Raw genomic sequence first — 21,609 nt, forward strand, 5'->3', positions numbered from 1 at the left:
TAGGCAAACCAGCTGGGATACACGAATGCATTCATTTATTTACTCAGCACCTCCTCTGTGCAAGACATGGTGGTCTGCAGCACAGATGAAGCAATGAACAGCACTGGCACAGACCCTAACCTCACAGAGTAGCAGCTGGGGTGTGGGGGGCTGACCCCCATGCATGTGCAAATTGTCTTCAAAGGTATTTTTCCTCCTTCTTGAGAAAATGACATTTGAGTTAGACCTAAATGACAAGGAAGAGACAATGGTGGAAGATCTAAGAGAGCATTTCAGGCAGAGTGAACATCAATGCAAAAGACTTGAAGCAAGAACAAGGCTACACTGGAAACATTGTGAATGAGGTGGTGAGTGGAGAGAGAGGCCAGGAGCAGGCACCATGCAGAATTTTGCAGGCCATGGTAAAAGACCCGGATTTAATCTGGTGGCAAAGGGAAAATAATGGACAGCTATAAGCTGGAAAGCAATATAATATGACTTTAGAAAGATCCCTGCCCCCCTACTCCTATGTGGAGTATAGAGAGGAAAGCAGGAAACCAGTTATGGGGCTGTTGCATTGGGCCAGATAAGGGATGATCATACCTTGCCTATGGAGGACATTAGGAGAAGGAAGGGAAAAATGAAGGGGGGGTGGTAATCGGAGGGGGAGATGAACCATGAGAGACTATGGACTCTGAGAAACAAACAGGGTTTTAGAGGGGAGGGGGGTGGGGGGATGGGTCAGCCCGGTGATGGGTATCAAGGAGGGCACGTACTGCATGGAGCACTGGGTGTTATGCGAAAACAGTGGATCGTGGATCACCACATCAAAAACTAATGATGTATTGTATGGTGACTAACATAACATAATAAAATTTAAAAAATAAATAAATAAGAGTCTTGTCAGTGAACATGATGAAAATGGTCAAATTCAAGAAATGTTTAGGGGATAGAGAGGTTAAGACTTACCAATGGCTTGGATATTGGTTGTGAGAGAAAGAGAGGATGCATAAATGGCTCCTGGTTAAAATTACGGATTAAACAATTGAGTGGGTGGTGAGCATCAGTTACTGAGAAATTGTTTTCTTAGCTTATGCTCTGCTAAACTAGAAAGAGAAAAAGCTAATCTCCCTTCCCCAACTTCCTCCTGTACTGGCAAAAAAAAATGCTAATGAAACATGATGAAAGAAGTATTTTTCAGCTAATTAACATTATCATATTATTCAGGCTACCGAACAATATCATAGACCAATTATCTGGGAGTCATCATCCTGGAGCATCCAGGACTGAACTCTGACAAGTGATTCGATTGGCCCACAGTGATATCATGATTCTATTTCAGAGTAGGACTCTGGGTCTGGGTGTCAGTGCCCAGAGCCTGAGGTCTGGCTACCCACTGGTCCCTAAGCCCTGGCAAGAGCCATGCTGTGCGGAGACCATTCGAAGAGCTGATAAAAAGCTCACATGGCTGGGCCTTGGGTCAGAGAGTTGTGTAATGCAGTCCATAATGGCAGTGGAGGTAAGATTAGAAACCAAAAAATATATGTCAATGTGGTCTGACCCTTTGCTGGGTTCACATGAAAATCCCATTCGCTTTCCAGAAAGTAGTGGTATAAACCATTATTCCTGCTCCTGAGCTTTCTGGGGCAGTTCTTCTAGGACACAGTCCTCTCTTATAGTAGACATTATTTTTTAAAAATAAACAACACAAGATACCACTATTTAGAGAAATATATGTACATTGCGGCTTTTTGGGAATGACACTGTTTAATTCTTCCTCCTAGGTGTGGCCAGAGCACCCATGATCTCCACCTTCTTTGTAGATCTATCAATAAAGCTCTTTGTAGTGAGGCCCATTTGTGTGCAACAATAAAATGTTTCTAGAAGAATTTTAGAGCCACATATATGCATATATAGATAGATATAGGTAGATATGCATGTGTGTGTGCGTGTGTGTGTGTGTGTGTGTGTGTGTGTGTGTGGCTAGCACTGTGCAGGCTCTCAAAATAATGCTGCTCCTATAATTACTTGTTAGCTTTTCCCTCCCAGGGAACTAGAAGCCTCTCTCAGAAGACCTCAAGGCCAATAGTCATTCTACTATTTAAACATGATTTATTGTCATTCTTTTGTAAAAACAAAAAATAAAACCCCCAACCCCAGAAAATCATAACATTTTAACTCACTACACATATAATAAAAGAAAACAATTAATGGCATGTGTTTTCATAATTAGCATGTATTCACCGTTCAGCCTGATATATCTGACAATTCCTTTTTATTCCCCCTGTAGCTTTAAAAAACAACAACAACAAAGAGTAACAGTTAATTGAAAAAGAGAGAAAAATGGGATGATGATCAACACTTCTCAGATGACAAGGAGTGATGTCTCAGTAATGTAGGGGGCTTATCCTGACTATTCACCCTGAATGAATCACTTTCCCAACCAAATCTTCAGGCTTTGAGGGATGTGTTTCTTACCGTTTTGAGGACAAAGGGACTGTGGAATGACAGCCCCTCTAAGGAGCTAGGCTATATGGCTTGGTATCACTAGCCCTTCCTTTTGGCTCCAAGGTAGTAATGCGGATGTACAACCACACAGCATACAGAATTAAGGACCTCAGACTTGCGAACATGCCTAGCATAGCAGCAATGCTGTCCACAACACACAAGGCCAATTGGTGTCACTGATGATTATTTAGAATTGTGTTGGGTTGGGTGACAGAAGGTGCCAGGGACCAAGCAGCCCTGATATGAGGTGGTGTTTGACCAGCACTAATATCAGGACAAATGGGTACTGGGGGCCAGAAGGGAGAAGCCAGCAGGGACAAGGCATGAGCCTGGAAAGGAACCCCTTGCCAGAAGAGGTCACTTTTTCTGTCTTTTCAATATGATACACCCTTCTGATGACCTAGAGAGATTACTGGGCTTCCTGCCCCTGCAGGATTGCTACGCCAAAGTCATAGCCAACCCCATCAAGAATGTGTCCCCTCAACAAGTATTTATTGCGTATCTACTATATGAATAAAATATGTCAAATTTCCATGACCTAATGGTGCTTACATTCTAGCAAGAGGAGACAGATAAGAAATAAATAAATTATTTAGTATATTGGAAGATTGAAAATGCTAAAGGAAACAACAGACAATACAAGGTAAGGGGACTTGAGAATGGAAATGGGGGCTAGAGTTTTAAATACGGTGGCCAGGGGAGGTCTCTTTTTAAAAAATGATTTTTGAGTGAAGACTTTAAGAAGTGAGAGAGGAAGCCACGTCGTGATCTGAATCAAGGGCGTGCCAGGTGGCCTGACCGCCAGGGCAAAGACTGTGAGATGGAGCGCGCCTCAGGGGGCCAGCATGGCTGGAGGGCAGCGAGGGAGAGAGAGAGCGCGCCAAGAGGGGACATCGGACAGGTAACAAGGCCTTGACCATACCATGGAAGACTTTAAGGAATGTAATGTTCATTGAGTAAAATGTGGAGCCATGCAGAGTTTTGAGCAGGGGAGTGACATGATCTAATTCATGATTTTTTTTAAAAAAGACTTAATTTATTTGAGAGAAAGAGAGCAGGAGCGGGGTTGGGGGGGGTCAAGGGAAAGGGAGAAGCAGGCTCCCCGCTGAACAAGGAGCCGGTTGCAGGACTTGATCCCAGGACCCTGGGATCATGACCTGAGCAAAAAGCAGACGCTTAACCAAATGAGCCACCCAGGAGCCCTAACTTATGTTTTTTAAAAGATGAGGAGGCTTTTGTGTAATCCAGGTGAAATACAAGGGCAGTTCAGACCAGAGTGGCAGCAGCAGAGGGGGTGAGAAGTGGTCAAATTCTTAGTTTCTGAATCAGGATTTCCTGATGGATTTACTGTTGGGTGAGGCGGAGAAGACTCGGGAAGGGCTCCAAGGTTTTTGTCTTGGACAGCTGGAAGGTTGAGGTGGTTATCAACTGAGATTTGGAAGGAGCAGGTTTGGGGGGAAGACCAGAAGTTCATTTTTTGGACATGACAGGTTTGAGTTGTCTGTGAGATGTGCTGGAGGCAGTGCAGACACTTGAGCCTGATGAGGCTGGAGTTTGGGAGGGAAGTGGGAAGTCTATGCTGGAGATACAATGGCAAGAGCTTTATGACGGGATGACGTCTCTAAGGTAAGTGTGCTGACAGAGAAGGGAGTCAAGGATCGGACATTTCAACTTTAAGAAGTAACCAGGAGAAGGAACCACTGAAAGAGGTGAAGAATTGACCAGTGAGGCAATTTCTTGTGAAGCAGGAGGGAGAAACTTTGCCAGGCTGTCTCTACAATAGGAAATGTATGATTTGGGGTGATGTGATGTGATCCTTGTGTATGGCTCATGGTGGTTTCATGGAGGCTCTGGGGTTGGGAAAAGCAGCCTGGATTATGTTTGTGTGTGTGTGTCTTAGCATGTTTGGATTATGTGGCTGGATGGACCCACATGCCCCAAGAGATAGAACCTCATGCCCAGGGAAGTCCTCTGGATAAGGCTGCTGGGGGCATCTCCTTCCACTTCACAAAAGGGAGAACATTTTATTTTTTTATTTTGCCAGTTGAAAGCATTTAAAAAATGATTTCCTAATCATGTGCTAATATGAAGCCTGTTAGGTATAAATGGTCTACAAAAGCCTTTTCTTCTGAATTCACTGTCTCTTCACAGAAGGGGGTTTTCTTGGTGTTATTAACTATTACTCTTTTATCATCTTTTGAAAATACTCCTTCCTCTTCATTAATTTATGTCCTTTTAATCATTTTTGTTCTATATCATGTATCACTTACTTCCTATTACTTGGCTATAGAATTGACAGTCATGTCCCATTCCATTTGAAGAAATTTGTCACCAAACTGACTCAGCCCCAGCCTCAGAACCTAAAGATTCCCTCTTCATGAAATTCTCCCTTCACAGAGCAATTTAAAATTACTTAGTCCCACAGACAGAGGATATTTTTCTATAACTTGAGATAGTATCTTCCAAGTTTTTCCTAGGGTAGAACTATACAAAAGAACATAAATACTTCTGTTTCTTACCCTGCGTATTTAACAGTCATTTTACAGCAACTATGATGTGATGGGCCAGACCTAAGAGCTTGACAAATACTAACTCATTTTATCCTCTCAACAACCTGTGTGGTAGGGACTGTTTTCATCATCATGCCCATTTTATAGATGAAGGAAACGAATAACAGAGAAGTCAATGTACTGGCAAAGGACACACAGGTAGTAAGTAGCAGAGGCAGGATTTGAACCTATACAGTTGGGCTCCAGAGCTCCTGTGCTTACTCACCTTCCTTTGCTAGGGTCTCTGCCTCTTCTGGTAGTTTCCCACCATGTGAGCTGCTTCTGGTTTTTCGTGTTTTGGTTTTTTGTTTTGTTTTGTTTTTCTGGGTTTTTTTTTGATGAGATCAGAACTCCATACCTAGCTGGCACTTCTGGCTTGCCCCTGAAGTTCACAAAACAGCATCTGGAAAATAGGTGATCGGACACACTTTGGCGATGACATGCTGAGCCCGTGAAGCCGTGGACCCTAAAACAGCCACCCAGGTGGAATCACTCAGCAGATATTCTTGATGCTATTAGCTATAGCAATGGGAGCTATTGGTATTTTAAGCACATTCCATGCAAAAGTGACCATTTTAATACTCAAAAGAACACGTCCATATCAGATGAAAAAGTTTAATCTATTTCTTCTCATCTGGTTTTTTAAATGAAAGGCTCATTGCAAGAAACTGTGTTTGGATGTATTTAAATGTTGCATATGATGTATTATTTGTTTCAGAGGTACAGGTCTGTAAAACTAACTAAATAAATAAAGGCAATGTTGCTCAGAGGGTTCAGTCCCTGGTATTCTCCTGTTCTGAATGCTCTGTGCACTGTGACCGCAGCAGCACGTTTCCTGTTTCTGCAGATGTTTGGTTCCCTTCCTGCAACCAGCATGACAAAGTCTCCCCACGGGCCCGATTTCTCTGCACGTGTTCCTGTGCATGCCGAAGTTTGAGAAGCTTGCTTGTTAGATGCAGACGCAGGCTCAGCAGTCGGGGTGGGGCCTGAGAGTCTGCATTTCTAACGTGTTCCCTGGTGATGCCCCTGCTGCTGGGCAGCCCAGCTCAGTTTAAGTAGCAAGGGCCCAAAGCTGTGGTCTTCCACCTTGGCCGCTTCCTTGGAAATCCTGGGAACTTTTTGAAAATTACTATTGCCTGTGTTCTGTCTTCAGAGACCCTGACTCACCTGATCTAGGGCGTGGCCTGGACAGCAGGATTTTTCATATTTTGAAAAATTTTCAATTTGGTTTGAAAAAAACCAAACATCAGGTTTATCTTCTGTTCAGTGGTGATTAAGACCCACCACTTTGGAGAAGTGCTCTTGGACCAGCACTTGCAGCATCTCCTGGGACCAGATTAGAAATGCAAATTCTTGGGCCTCACCCAGGCATCTGTGTGTTGACAAGACTGTGATCCTGATGGTCACTCTAGTTTGAGAACCGCTGACTTAGAGGCTCATAGACTAGATTTTCCATTTCTCTTCCTTCCCCCCCATTCTCTCTCCCCATATTTTCTCTTTCCTCTGCCTCTTTCTCTCCACACCGCCCACCACCTGTGTTTGCAAAGTGTTTGGAATAGTAGGATCATACCAAAATACAGTGATAAAAAGCTCAGGGTCTGAGGGTGGATGTGGAGAAATGATGGGGTCATCTCAGTAATTGACAGTTGGACACTTTCAGTCAATTCAGGCATTGTGTAGCCCAAGCCAGAGTAAACTTGATGCAAGAAAATTTTGTAAATCCTTTGTTTGCGCATACTCACATTTTTAAGGAGGGCACGTGTTGGGATGAGCACTGGGTGTTATACACAACTGATGAATCATTGAACACTACATCAGAAACTTACGATGTACTATATGCTGGCTAACTGAATATAATAAAAAAAAAGAAATGAGAGGCTGAATTTACCAGAACAAAAACAAAAAAACAAACAAATAAATAAAAAATAAAACCAGTAATGTCAAACCATATAAATAACTGCAAAGAAACCAAATAAGAATTGTTTAATATATGCTTCTGCCAGTCACCGTCTAGTGCTTTTTATGGGTGTCAATTTGATTGATTTATTCAGAATGTGCCCGCACCCAGGCCAGAGCAGTGGTAACTGTCATTCAACCACCAGTGAGCGTCCAGGGTATGTTCTCAAAGTCCGTGGAGCTAGGTCTTCACTCACATCATTTTTAGCTCTTGATCTCTGAGACTGTCGGATACTTGAATTCACTACATCTCACATCTGAGGAAGAGGCAAACATTCATTGAGGGAAAACTGGCCAGGCTGCCCTGGGGGCTCAAGGAGGTAGAACAGTTCCTGCTGGGGAGCTTCCATCTAGGAGGATGAACATAGTGCACAGAAACCAAGAAGGCCTAATATGAACACGGGGTCACCTGGCATGCCGTTGACTCCAGGAGAAAAGCCTCAGGGGCATGGCCCAAAGGGGAGGAAGGACACATTTTACATGTGTTCTACCTACAGGCATTAATATTAGGCATTATTTAAACACCTTGTGACAAAACACACATGACACACAATTTACACACTTAACCATTTTTGTGTACAGTTCAATAGTGTTAAGTATATTCACATTTTTGTGCAATCTCCAGAACTTTTTCATCTTGCAAAACTAAAACTCTGTACCCATTAAACAATAATTCCCTATGTCCCCTTCCCTCAGCCTCTGGCAACCACCATTTTGTTTTCTTTCTCTGAATTTGGCTACCCTAGGTACCACATGTAAATGGAATCTAATAGTGTGTGCTTTTTAGTGATTGGCTCATTTCACTTGGCCTAAGGTTCATCTATTGTATAGCATATGATAGAACTTCCTTCCTTCTTAAGGCTGAATAATATTATGTATATGTATATCACATTTTTTTTATCTATTCATCCATGGACATTTGGGTTGTTTCCACATTTTTGCTATTATAAATAATGCAGCCACAAATATGGGTATATAAATATCTCTTAGAAACCCTGCTTTCAATTCTTTTGGAAATGTACCCAGAGTGGAATTGCTAGATCATAGGGTAGTTCTATTTTTAATATTTGAGAAACTTATATAATGTTTTCCATAGTGACTAAAACATTTTACATTCCCACCAACAGTGCACAGGCTTTCAATTTCTCCATGTCCTTGCCAACTTTTGTTATTTTCTGGGTCTCTTTGATAATAACCATCCTAATGAGTATGAGGTAGGATTTTATTGTTGTTTTGATTTACATTCCCCATGATTAGTGACGCTGAACATCGTTTCATATGCTTATTGGCCATTTGTGTATCTTCTTCGGAAACACATCCACTCAAGTCCTTTGCTCATGCTCAGGTCATTTGTTTTTTGTTGTTGTTGAATCGTAGGTGTTCTTTATATAGTCTGAGTATCAACCACTTATCAGATATATGATTTTTAAATGTTTTCTCTCATTCTGTGGGTTGCCTTTTTACTCTGTTGATTATGTCCTTTGATACACAGAAGTTTCAAATTTTGGTGTAGTCCAATTTATTTATTTTTACTTTTGTTGCCTGTACTTTGGTGTCACAGCCAAGAAATCATTGCCAAGGGCACCTGGGTGGCTCAGTTGGTTGAGCAACTGCCTTCGGCTCCGGTCATGATCCTGGAGTCCCAGGATCATGTCCCACATCAGGCTCCCTGCTCAGCAGGGGGTTGGCTTCTCCCTCTGACCCTCCCACTTCTCATGTGTTGTCTCTCTCTCTCTCTCTCTCATTCTCTCTCTCTCTCAAATAAATAAATAAAATCATGGAACACTACATCAAAAACTAATGATGTAATGTATGGTGATTAACATAACAATAAATTTAAAAAGAAAAAACAAACAAAAATAAATAAATAAATAAAATCTTAAAAAAAAAAAAGAAATCATTGCCAAATCTAATGAAGTTTTCCTTCTGTTTTCTTCTAAGGGTTTTACATGTAGGTCTTTGATTTATTTTTAGTTAACTTTTGTATATGGTGTAAGGTAAGGGTACAACTACATTCTTATGCATGTGGATATCCAGCTTTCCAACCCCGTTTGTTGGAAAGACTGTCCTGTTCCCCTTTCAAAGGTCTTGGCACACTTATCAAAAAAATTTTGTCCGTCTACATGAGAGTTTATTTCTGGGCTTTCTAGCTGTTGCATTGGTCTATGTGTCTGTCTTTATGCCAGTACCCTACTGTTTTGTTTGCTGTGGCTTTGTAATAAGTTCTGAAATCAAGGTGTGTGAGGCCTCCAGTTTAGTTCTTTTTTTCAAGATTATTTTGGCTCTTTGGGGTAATATCAAACAAACTTTTAAAGCAATATTCAGATTACTCCCATCTTAAAACCTTCAGATGAATTCCCCTGACTTGCAAATCCAAACTCCTTACCAGGAGGACCCCCAGCCCTCCTCACCTCTCAGCATCCTCCGTCCTGTCCACAGGGCTGTAGCCACACTGATCTCCTTCTGTTCCCCCGGCTCGTCTCTCCACCCCAAGTACATTTTACTCACATATCCATCCATCCATCCATCCATCCATCCATCTCTTTGTTCTGCACTATTTATTGAAGTCCTGCTACGTGTGGTTGGACCTTATTATACACACTGCACAGATAGCAGTTAATAAACACTCATGCTGACTCCTTCCCAGCTTTTAATTGATTGAGAGGCCTTCCTCCCCTCTGTCTAAAGTGGCTTTCTTTCTCCTCCCCTACACCTCAGTCTCCATCTTTATACTCTTTTACTGCTTACATAGACTTATCTCAATTCTTCATTTTGTTTACCTGTGTATTATGTGTCCTCTCCATCAGACTTTAAGCTCCAAAAAGCTGGAGACCCATGAGACCCTTTGTGGGGGGTACTCAGTACAAATTTGTTGAAATAGTAAATTGAATTTCATTGACAATTTTCTAAGAGGACAGTAAAGCTGAGCAGAATCCCTTTTAGAGGACAGAGTTGTCAATCACATTTTTGAGCCCTGGACGTTGCTATAAAATGGAACATTGCCAAACCACCATTTAGAAGGATACTTTATTCTAGTACAAAACACAGAATAAAGTATTGTAACCATAATTTCACTGTTAAAACTGAGTATTTCTGAGGTCCCTGAACTTTTTCCCTCATCTTCTGATCTAACCCTTTCCAAAGGGAAAAAGAGAGATAAGAAATGTACCTATCTGACAGCAAGAATCTGATATTTTAGAAAATGAGAGAAATTTCCTCTGAAGGACTAGCTTATATTTTTTTACTTATGAATACTACTCAATGATTCAAGGTCATTGACTTAAAGGAGAGAGCTGTAGATTCCATTACTCTCCTGGGCGAAAAAATGCTGTAAAATGTGAGTTGATCCAGGTTTAACCAAAAAGAAGAAGGCATGCCTCCCAGATAATCCCATTTTTGATGGTCATTCAATTAAATGTAGCCACTTGTTACAACTCCCCAAATTACAAACGTGCCTGTGCCATATTTATGGTACCTGAATAAACTGAAATTCCCGAGACCTTTTTACTACTTTCTTCCCTTGGGTTCACAGTCCAAAAGTATTTGCTCGTAGTAGATGAATATAACATGGACACATATGTGCAAGTTTACCTCATAACCAACCACAAGATAAATGGATTTGTCCATATTATAAAACACCATATTATAACTTTGAACCATTAAACCTGCTAAAAATTATATTTTATATCCTTCCTGAATGTACAAACTTAAAGTACTATTTCTTAAACAAAATAAGAATGTCAGACTTCGTTTTCCAGTGTAAAACAAATCGTGTGAATTCTACTATTTTATCATACTTGGTTTTCACCCAGACAATTTTGATCTCCTACAATACATTCAAGCTAAACTGTTTGTTTAGTGCACTCTCCGGGTCTATTACTCACGAAAGAATCAGATACTCTAGTGATTATCTTGCGGAGGCTCACTCATTGCTTTTGGAAACAGGCCACAGATGAAGTAATAGTAACCGCACTGACACACACACACACACACACACACACACACACACACAAAAAGAAAGAAAGAAAGAAAAAAAAAGCTAAACCAGCAATAAGTATTATGACAACAGATCACATCTTGATTGGGAAAAGCAGAGGTGGTATTCTGGCTTTTTTGACTTTGTATACACATATTTCTCTTGACATTCTGCCCCTATCTACCACCAATAAATCTTCATCCAGGAAAGATAGTCTAAATTTTCCCTGAGGACCTTCAGGAATGACTAACTGAGTGTAGCTGACAAAACATGAGAAATTTTATTTCAAAAATAAATATTTCCATTAAGCTTCCATAGGGGGTATGTGAGGTCAGGATGTGTTACAGAATTTTGCTTCACAGCATTTTACTAATTTTCACCACAATTATTTCTCTTCAACAAACATACTGGAGTCCTTGCCAGAATGTTCCTTACAAGGTTGCTTAGAGTAACTAAAAATGAAAAGCGACCCAGATGTCCCACACCAGGGGATTGGTTGAACAAAGTATGATAAACACATATCAGGGGACTACGACATAGCTATTAAAATGATGCTGTAAAAATATTTATTAATGTGGAAAGATGTTCATTTTATATTGTCTATTGAAGAGAATGTACTAGGTAATATTTGTCTTATATTTATATATGAGAAGTATGCTTATAATGTATGAAATTATGTATGTATTATTAATTATGTATGTATTATTAACATTATGTATTACAATGTATGCAATACATTATAACATGCATAACATACTGGTTTCTTAGGGACGCTTTTCCTGATGTCAGACCACACCGTGTCCTCGTTAGACACAGTCCTAGCACACTGTATTGTGTGTAAACTGTGTGGTAAACACACAGTGTTTACCAGATTGCAAATGAATGTTCGGTTGCTTCAGAATTGTTCAAGTTATTTTCCCACCTGAATATAATCTCCTTGAGGGCAGGAACATGTCCATCTTAGACCCTGCTGTATCTAGCTGCACCCAGCTTCCGGTAAGCAGATCAAAATCTATACAGCTATTTGTTGAATGAAAGAATAAATTAATATACACAGAAAAAATCTGGAAATACATAATATGAGAATGTTGACAATGCGGGGGGGCACCTGGGTGGCTCAGTCGGTTAAGCGTCTGCCTTCGGCTCAGGTAATGATCCCAGGGTCCTGGGATGGAGCCCAGCGTCAGGCTCTTTGCTCAGCAAGGAGCCTGCTTCTCCCTCTCCTCCCGACCTGTGCTCTCTGTCACTATCTGTCTCTTTCTCTGTCTCAAATAAATAAACAAAATCTTTTAAAAAAATGTTGACAATGGCTTTTCTCTGAACAGTGGGATTATAGGTGATTTTTCTTAATTTTCTAATTTTTCTACAATGGTTATGTATTTTTTAATAAAAATGACTTGATAGACTTTTAAAAATAGAAATTGTTTTAGTACTGGGATAATGTTATAATTAATTCCAAAATATTAAAGTCTTACAACAATGAGTCTTCATTTCCCGCTTAGTGTCAATGGGTGAGCTTGGGTAACTGTTCCAGAGTCTGGGTCAAATTCAGGTCTGCTCCACAAGTTTTCCTAGAGGGAACAAGGCAGAAGGATTAATTCCTACCTAGGACATGCTGTTTTCATGGCAGGAAGCAGAAGCACAAGAGGAACCAGCAGAAACGCACTTTTAAAACCTCTGCTCAGATTCGGCACTCTGTCACTTATACCTTCTATTGGCCAAAACAAGTCACATGGCCAAGCCCAAAGACACTGAAGCAAGGCTGTGTATCTGCCTCCTGTGAGGCGTAGTTAAGTCACCTGGCAATGGGAAAAATATATTGCAGAGAGGAAACTAGGATTTAGATGCAATAATCCAATCTATCATAATACATCATAGTTTCTACTACATAAGGTCAAGTCTATGCTAGCAAAGTCTCCGTCTAAAAGTCAGAATCACAAACAATGAAGCTCTGAGAAGAAGGGCTGAATCCCCGAATGAAAGAACAGCCTTTCAAATACACACACATTTCAGGATAAATAATCAGCATGACTTCAGACTGTAAAGTTAACAATAGAGCAAGGAAAAGGTACTACATAAATTGTTGTATGTAGTAGACTGTTGCATCAACAACCCCCACTGATCTAGAGCAGATTCATATCTCCCTGTAAACAAGTGATTCTGGACTGAAAGCAATTTTGCCACCCAGATTGGCAGCGTCTAGAGCCATGTTTGGTTGTCTTGACCTAAGGGCTGTGGAGACGGCTGTTATTGCCATCTGCTAGGTAGGGGCCAGGGATGCTGCTGAACATCCGACAATGTACAGAATTGCCCCCACCACAAAGAATCATCCAGGCCCACATATCAAAAGTCTGTTGACAAACACTTCTGAAAACATACCGCCTTGGTTAGTCCCCTCCCCACATTGACTCTAGGTTTGGCCTTGTGATTTGCTTTAGCCAATGTGACATCACCAACTCTGACACATGCAGAGGTGTGAAACGTGAATGATTACTGGGGCTTGCTATCTTTGCTGTGTTTGACATTTCAGCCACAGTGTAAGGAAGCCGAGACTTCTTGCTAAGTGCTAGGGACACATGGGTCACCTGCTGCCGTTGCCCCAGCTGTCAGTCACATGAGTAAGGCTATCCAGAGCCAATGACCCCCTAGAAGATTCACCAGCGACCGGCAGTCATGTGATTGAACCCAGGCAAAACTAGTAAAAGGACTTCCCAGCTAGAGCATAACCTAAATTGACAAACCACAGTATCATAAGCTGCTATATGATTGTTGTTTTAAGACACCTTGTTTGGGGGAAGTTTATTATGAAGCAATTTGCACTCTGGGAGATACAGGTTAATATGCTGTGACCAAAAGACTCAGACAAATGGTAATTTTAAAAAAGAGGTTTTTAGATGGAAGTTCAAGACTCCAACATGTTATCCATCTCTGGGTGCAAGGTGCTTCTGTAGCTCCTGACATCACATCTACATCCCAACCAGCATAAAGGGAGGAAATACAATGGATGCTCAAATGCAACCTTTTTGGGCCTGGACTTGGATGTACTAGATATCATTTCTGCTCATATCCCATTGCTTGAACAAAATCACATTGCCACATCTAGCTGCAAAGGGGGTTGAGCAACAGTGACTTTATTTAGCTGGGGCAACATTCTTTATGCCCAGGAAATATTCCAGTTGAGTAGAAGAAAAGAAGAATGAATACTGGAAAAGAGTTAACTGCCATAGTTATTTTGAACTTGAAAAAAAAATATTTTAATTCTACGATACGCATGTAGCAGATGAGGTAGTTAGCTGGTAGCCAGAGAAATCCAGAAAATTGCTTCAGTGTTCCATTTCACTTTGCTAATATGACCCTGAGTTTGTTACTATAAAAAAAATTACCTGCTCTTGAATCTATAACACAATTTTTATTACTTTGTGGGAAAAAAATTAGTTTCTATCAAAGTGGAAAATAACACAAGTTTTCATAATGCAAATATTTCTTCCTAATTTCCATTATGAAATCAAAATACTTTCCTAAGGAGACATGCCCAATATGTGGAAGCCTTCAAAGGAATAACTAGTGCCTGACCTTAGCATCTAGAAGGTTTTGGCCTCATTTTCCCATTTTGATCATCTTCTTTCATAAATTTTCCCCTCAATTTTCCAGTCCACATTAAATTCTCAGATGTCTGGGGACCAGATCATAGGACTTGCAGACCCTGGGAAGGGCTTAGCTTTAACTGAGTAATACATTCAACACAAAGTGAAACTAGACAGCATGTAAGTGAGGATGCATGGAAAAAGAAATCTGAATGACTTAGAAACCTAGAAACATCCGTATCCTCCCTCCGTGGAAGGAGTAGATAGGAAACTACACCAAGATAACCAGTTTTCTCTTACAGGATTCTCTGAGAATACCTGTTGGTGAGAATGGGGAGGGACAGTTACTCTTAGGCCTTGCTGACAGGAATGTAAACTGTTCAACCCACGGGGAGAAAAAATTAGCAGAAACTTAGAATTTCAAAAATTCACATCACTTTAATTGATCAATTCTATTTCTAGAATTTATCCTACAAAGGTACTTACACATATGTTTTAAGATTATTTCCTGAAGCAAGCTTGTCAAAGGGGAAAAAAGGAGACAACCTAACTATTCACTAGCTTGGGATTTATGACTTAGAATACATAATGGGATATGATGCAGCTGTAAATGAAAAATATATAGTAAAGGATGACTGAAATACTCTGTTCAATTTTAAAAAAACAAGGTATGAAGGCACAGAATGTTATCCATAATGCTGTCACTTGTTTTTAAAGGAAAGAAATGTTTGTAACTAATGAAGTCCTTAGATGGATAAACAAAGTGCTTACTTTTTGAGGGAGATGGGAACCAGGCTAATGTAGGATGGGATGGGAAGGAAAATTTCCAATAAACTGTACTTTTCTACTTTTTGGCATTGGAAACATGTGAAAATATTTCCTCTTTGAAGAAAAGGGTTTTGGTTTTTGTGGGTTGCTTTTGTTTGTTTGTTTGTTTCAGTGAAAAGTACCACCAAACAATGACCTTTCTTGTTGGAGACACTGTGTATTAACAAAGCCTAAGGTTATATTTCTTCACTCTTAATCGTTACATCAGGTTGAGATCTTGGTAATACTCATTCTACTGCTCTTGCAGGCACAACACTTCACTGCAATGTGTTTGGTTCTCCAGCACTCTACCTTCCTCCGGGAGCAGCATCTCCCTGTTTCCAGATGCTCTTTCATTGCCTTTTTGTGACCAAAATCTGCTTTCCCCTTTGTTCTAAATACATTACCCCTGCTCCCGCTCCAAGCCCCGCCTCATCGTAGCTTGACACAAGTCCAGCTTGTCTTTATAGACTCACCTCAAAACTTCACCTGTGGATGGAGCTTGACCCTTCCAGCAGAGTGAGTTTCTTTGGCCCCTTATTCCGAAGGCTCTGGGTTATCTCCATGAGGGCACTGTGTTCTTTGCTTTGGGATTTATCTCTGAACAATGGCTCTGGCCCGTGGACCAAGAGCTCCGCTATAGGGCAGGACTCAGTCTTCTTCCCCACCACACCCCCAGGACCGAGGCCAGTGCCCAGCAGGGGGAAAATACTCAATGACTGTTCGCTGAAAGAATAAATCAACTCTATTACACAGGTGAGGAATTCAAGGCTCAACCGAGATTGACTAACTTGGTAAAGTGACACCCCCCATTCACCCATATTTTCTTTTCCAGTTAGAGAAACACTTCAGTGCAAATTAAATCTGTTAAAATGGGAATCTGAAGGAATTGAAAACAAATCGAAAACACATAAAGGACCCAGGTCATAAATGGTGAGCGAGGACCCGCAGCCACACTTTCTGACTACAAGCTCAGTGCTTTTCTACTGCGCCAGGCTCTTACCAAAAGTGGGTGTATGTCAGCTGGGTTGACTGGCAGAGGTTTCTTTCTTATTTATTGTTTAGGGCACTTTAACCTTAAGGATTGAACCAGAATACACTCGGGGCAGCATGTTTTCCCACTAATATTTTGCTACAGACACAGCCATGAAACCTCTGGCTTCTGGCCAGTGAACCCCTTCAGGAACCACAATTGCACAATGAGGCAAATGCAATGTGTAAACAAAAGGGCTTAAAACACAGAATGTAGAGAACTCACAGCTGCGTAAAGCAGTAAGAGACTCCAGGCGAGTGTGTCCCCTTGACGGCGTCCTGCGGAAGCAGACTAGGAAGCATGGATCTGGTGGCCACTTGACCCCCGGAAAGCAGCTCACCGACACAACTTGGCAGTATTCCCTGGGGCTGTGCTCATTCCTGGTGGCATCAGGCAGGGTGCCCAGCATCACCCTCTGTATGCGACACAGCAGGGCAAGGTGCCCGAGGGTTAGAGACACAAACATCTGTTGGAGTCACCGAGTTGTTGGTCGCCTGAGTTCACCCGCAGAGAACGTGTGGGGGGAGCCAACGGCCAGGCTGCTTCCAGGATGTGTCCCGACGCTGTGAGGGACACGGCAAGCTCCAGAACCCAAGCCCAAAGGTCAGCCAACATGGAAACAAATGCGAAAGTCTCCCCAGCAGCAGCAGCAAGCAGACCAGGGTTGGGGGCAGAAGCTCAACCCCTCCTACTCAGACTAAGATGCAAAACACCAGGGTTGAGCCAAGCAAATGGCAGCCAAGCAACTGGTAGGAAAGTAAAGAAAAGGTCCATCGTGTTTTTTGGTTTTTTTTTTAATTTTGTCTTTTCAATAAGTGACAACTTGATGAGTTTTCTTTCACAGAAAATATGGCTTCCAAGAGAAGCTATATGGTTTTATTGTGTGGGTTTTTATGGATTTAGAACATTTCAGGCATGCAAGAGTCCATCAAGGTCACCTCCTCCAGCCCCTGACCCATGGGGCTAGCTCGGGCTTTCTGTTGAGTTAGCGGATGCTCCCCTTTATAACAGAGCCACTGAGCTGTGCAAGAGGCAGGCCCAGCAGGCGTCAGCTAAGGCAGATTAGCTCACCTTACTGGAAGGAACCTAAACTGGAAGGAACCACATTCCTCTGTGGTGAACCACCCAAGTCACTTTGCCATTCAGTGCATTGTTTTGCTTTTTTAAATCATAATTTGTTCCTAATTCACACAATGCCCATGCTTTGATTATGATCTCAGGGCATAATATGATCATTTGAAGGGTAAAAGCAATATGATCAATTTATTTCCAAAATAATCTATTTGCTAATCAGCCAATGAATAAATATGTACTGAGTTTTCAAGGGTGGTTTACTTGGCATTGGCAAATCTAAATGCACTCTTTGGTTCAATCAAGATACCTCAGTGTCCATCATTCATGGGTTATTATTGTCTTAGCCCATTTGGACAGCCGTAACAGAATACCATAGACTGGGTGCCTTATAAACCACAGAAATTCACTTCTCATAGTTCTGGAGGCTGGGAAGTCCAAGATCAAGGCGCCAGCAAATTCAGAGTCTGGTAAGAATCCACTTCCTGGTTCATAGATGGCCATCTTCTGGCCGTACCCTCACGAGGCAGAAAGGACAAAGGAGCTCTCTGAGGTCTCTTTTATAAGGGCACTAATTCCATTCTTGAAGGCTCCACCCTCATGACCTAAGCACCTCCCAAAGGCCCTACCTCCAGATACCATCACATTGAGAATTAGGTTTCAACATATGAATTTTGAGAGGACACAAACTTTCCGTCCAGAGCAGGCACTTATGGTTGGCACTGGGGCTATAATGCTGAATAAAAGCCTGCCCCTCCTTCCAGAAAAGTTACAGGCTTGGCAGAAGATGCTTTATCCATCTAATCTAAGAATTCCAAAGGTGGAATAAGTCAGGCTGTAAATTCTTGAAGATTAAAAGTGTTTGCCCTCCCAATGCAATAGCAGGATTTTACTCATTGGGTAATTAAAACTTCTAAATCTCCCCCTCCCAAAAAAAGTACTATATACTAATAGCACTCCTGACATAAGGTGCCAAATCTGGAGCACAAGCCCAAGGCAGGTCCTAGCTTGCAAAGTTGCTGCAAAGGTAACGCTTGGAACTGGGTACCGTGTAATTGTGACGGAAACCCAAAATAGGATTTGACTTGGCTAATGTAACTTTTATTCTAATTGCTCCCCAGCAATTAGATGTATGATCTCTGTATTATGCCACTCAGCAACCATTTCTCCCTGTTCTCTCATTTGTAGAATTCAGGAACTGTCTTCCTGATGGGCCTTTGGCTGTATGATTCTCACTAGCGGAACTAAAATGGAAGAATTATCCTGAAAGATCTCCATGTAGTCTATGGAGACATTCCACTCAGATTTACTAAGTTTCACAGGAAGCTGACTGTTGGGTTAAGAAAACATATAGGCCAAACATACAATGACATCAGGCCTCCTTCCCTGATGCCAGCCGGGTGTTTGATGTGGTGACATTCTGCAGCCATGTGATGCCAGTGTCAGTTTCATGATTCACATTGTGAACCTTTGGAATGCCGAACCTAAGTGAACAAGCCTCGATTCTACCCAGCTGTACGAGAAACACTATTTGTAAATAGTCTCTCCCCTGTGGTAGTACTTTGGCTTGAAGACAGTTACTCCGCAATTTCGACAGCTCGTTCCATGGTCCACAAAGTGACTATGGTCACAGTTTGCAAGTGCTTTAGCTTCTCTTTCTCGCTGCTAATGAACCGGAAGCAGCATTTATCACAGTCTCCTTATTCTCACATACCTACTTGAAAGAAGGGAATCAGAAGCAATGGCTTCAAGATTTGAAGGCCAAGTTCCCTTCATGGTACCACTTGATCACCCAGATGGAAGAAATCCTTTGAGAGTCCCTATGACTGAACCTTTGAATCCAATGCACTCTTCAATCATGCAACTGCAAAGAACATTTGGAATGGTAGACCAGCGCCCTTCTCGGAATAAACCGTGAGAAATGCTACTACAGTTTCAATGCTCATTTGATTTTCAGTGACCCGTGTTCAGAAGAGTCACATGTGATAGCATGTGTTTTGAAAATCATTTTCTGATATAGATTCACAAAGGAAAAATGGTTTTGATAAAATCTATTTTGTTTTTGTTTTTTTAAGTAATCTCTACACCCACCATGGGGCTCGAACTCATGACGCCAAGATCAAGAGTCTCCGGCTGCACTGACTGAGCCAGCCTGGTGCACCGATATTATCTATTTTGAATTTAACTTGAGTACAATAGAAAAATTAACAGACATGCCTCATGCAACATCCAAAGGTATCCGGTAAGTCATTTTAATAGAGAAAATAGCGGAGGTCAAAGTTTATAACAATATTTCTGAGGGTTATTTATAGTCTAATTCTTTTATTAACACTCCTAGTCATAATTTCATAACAAGCAAAACAGCAAATAATTTACGCAAATTAGTTCTTTATTGCCTTTCCCCTCGAAAATCTATTATTCTCAAAAGACTGGTCAGCTTGATACTTAATTTTTCCCACTTTGAGATGCCTCTCATACACAGGCTTCATACCAAGTATCCAATTTTAAGCATCTGGGAACTTTCAGATGTGATCACAACTGCATACGTAAATAGCCACCTGCTATATTGACTGCCTACTTTCTCTGTGCCAAACATTGCATTTAGTGCTTTCCAGACCAGATCTCTCAACCTCACACCAGCCCTGTTATTTTGTATCGTATTGTATTATATTATAATAACCTATAAACTCTATTAGGTTATTATTCTGTTATTCTTCTTGTTTCTCAGATGATGGAACTGAGTCACAGAGGTTTTAACAAGCTCTACATAGTCTGACAGTAAGTAGATGGCAGAGTCGGGATTGAGACTGAGTTTTAAGTGGCTGTCAGATGTCCAAACATTCAACCCCTACCCTAATCTGATCTCCTCGGAAAGAGGTCACTTGGTAAAGGCACTTTCTTCGCCCTCCCGTTTCTCCTGGGGCAAAGAATATCATGCTACTCTGTTTAATTTGTCTCACAGTGGCTGAGAGATTGGGATTTGGTAAAAAAGACAAATGACACTTTGAACCCGGGAAAGTCGAGTTGGGGCTGCTGCCGCGGTAACTGACCAGGAGAATTTCCTGACAGTTAAGAAAATGCTGGAGCGAGAGAAAGGTCCCTGCTGGTTAGCAGGCTTGCCTAAGATGAAGCAAGATTTTTTTAAGTCACAAAGTTGAAGCTACGTCCTAATCACAGAGACTATTTTCAATGTGTTCAATATTTTAGTGCATTCTGAATTTGACTATATCCCTGGTGGACATGAGCTGTATAAGCTACATGAAACTACATAATGAGTGTGACTAAATCTTTATCTGGTTGTCTTTATTTTTCAGATGAGAAACACAATAGAAGAGTCCAAAGGTAAATTAAATAACATTGAGCAGTTCTCTCAATTGTCTGCAAATTGTCTGCAATCGTCTGCAAATCTCAAACTGTTCAGGAAAAAAAAAGTCTGTTTAAATTTTATTTAAAGAATCAACTGCAATCTCACCACCCAGAGCAAACATGTTAATGTATTAGTGCCTGTATTTAGAAATGTTTTGTCTATGCATAAATTTCCTTTTATTAAAAAAAAAGGGATCAAACTATTTTGGACTATGTTTTATTCTTTTTAACAATAAATGATGAACACTGTGTCGAGAAATATTTTTCTGTGGTTGCATATGCATATGACTGAATTTATTTCATTACTGCTTCACGGTTAGACTTTTAGTTGTTTCCATTTTTTTTTTTTTTTTTTTTTTTAGAGAGAGAGACCACAGGGGTTAGGGGTGGGTGGAGGGGGGAAAGGGCAGAGAGAAAGAAAGGGAGAGAGAGAGAGTCTTAAGCAGACTCCATGCTCAGCATGGAGCCCTGACACAGGGTTCGATCTCATGACCCTGAGATCATGACCTGAGCCAAAACCAAGAGTCAGATGCTTAACTGATTGAGCCACCCAGGCACCCCTGTTTCCCATTTTTTAATACGAATAAACAACATTGTTTTACAAAATGGAATCATGTCACACATGGTGTCTTATAGTCTGTTTATGTCACTCATAGTACATTCATTGTAAACATCTCTCCAAGTCAATGACTACAATCTACAACATGGGCCCTCATCAACAGCTGCATCCAGTAGCTAGGAATGTTCAAAGTTCTTTCAATCTGAGACTTCACAAAAACC

At 41.1% G+C, this 21,609-nt stretch overlaps 1 long non-coding RNA gene across 1 annotated transcript; it reads left to right on the forward strand.

Moving 5' to 3' along the window:
* The first annotated feature begins 3,279 nt into the window (after positions 1-3,279).
* LOC148164760 (uncharacterized) lies at positions 3,280-21,032 on the forward strand. The gene is made up of 2 exons (XR_015767911.1): positions 3,280-3,388; positions 19,539-21,032. It is a non-coding gene; the product is annotated as an uncharacterized LOC148164760 (long non-coding RNA).
* The last annotated feature ends 577 nt before the right edge of the window (positions 21,033-21,609 follow it).

The sequence above is a fragment of the Eumetopias jubatus genome, unplaced genomic scaffold (genome assembly GCF_037043125.1).
Source record: "Eumetopias jubatus isolate StellerSeaLion01/CBP00866 unplaced genomic scaffold, mEumJub1_p1.0 scaffold_3, whole genome shotgun sequence".
Classification (NCBI taxonomy): domain Eukaryota; kingdom Metazoa; phylum Chordata; class Mammalia; order Carnivora; family Otariidae; genus Eumetopias; species Eumetopias jubatus.